Below are 1,280 nucleotides of genomic sequence, written 5' to 3'. Positions count from 1 at the left end.
AACGATCACGTGCGAATTTATATTTTTTTAAATAAACAGGTATTTATTTATTTAAAGTTTCAAATTCCATTGTCCTGGTGCTTCTTAAAAGTGGACCTAATACTTATACTACACATTCGCGCACGAACAGCGCTCACCACTGGACTTACAATACACAACTACTCTGCAAAACGACATCATGTCACGTAAGAAAAGAATATATATATATATATATATATATATATATATATATATTGTATTGTTTTTTTTTTAATCATGATGAAGGCTTTTTTATAAGCCGAAAATATGAAACTTTAAATAAATAAATATCTGTTTATTTAAAAAGTACAAATTCGCACGTGATCGTTCTTTCTAACTTCACATTTTAAATATATATACTATAATAATCATTAGATACCTACAGACACTAGCGTTTCATCTTTGCGGGAATCATCAGTGCAGGGTGTCACCATTAACACGTATATATATATATATATATATATATATATATATATATATATATATATATATGTCTGTGTGTGTCTCTGTGTTATTCTACACTGAAATTGCGTAAGCATAAATACTAGTGTCTTTAGGTAATAACAATAAAATTCATATAAAAAGAATATGGTTATGGCCTCCCTCAAAAACAAGGATTGGGCCCTTATAAGAATTTATTAACAAGCAATTAAATTGCTGCTGAACCCTATAAAATTTAACTTACTGAATGTATCTGGCTGATTCGACATTTTTTTTCTTTTTTTTTTTTTTTTTTTTTTTTGACGTTTCATATTTCCCTTTTTACTTGATGTTGGCCTAGGAGTTGAGTATCAAGCTGCATAGTCAAAGATCACTTTGCAACTGAGTTCGAATCATTTGACCGACAATAATTACCATTTCCTACACTGAAGATTGCACAAGTATAAAGCACTAGTATATGTAAGTAGATCACATCTGTTTTTATCTGTCCCCACAATTTAGTTATTCTAACCTTGGATTTTTCAAGCTGACACCGATAAAACTCTCATTTTCTGTTATGTTCAACTAACCAATTTATATACTAGTTAGTTTACTTGCTCAATCTATATAATATTCGACTTCTCCTTTATTAGTTAGTCTGCATGTTACGTTTTGAAAAAGGCTAAAATCAATTTTTATGGCCAAATTGCTTTTTAAAAGGGCCAAATTCGCGAAATTTGGCTTTAAGAAGGCCAATCTGGCAAATCTGATTAAGAATATGAGAGTGACCTCCCTTTGATGTAACTTCGTTTTCGAATATCCTTATATTAACAATATATGAT

Source organism: Euprymna scolopes, chromosome 6, assembly GCF_053919585.1.
Source record: "Euprymna scolopes isolate OS-2025 chromosome 6, ASM5391958v1, whole genome shotgun sequence".
NCBI classification, from domain to species: domain Eukaryota; kingdom Metazoa; phylum Mollusca; class Cephalopoda; order Sepiida; family Sepiolidae; genus Euprymna; species Euprymna scolopes.
The sequence above is the reverse complement of the archived record's forward strand: the minus strand, read 5'-3'. Positions refer to the sequence as shown.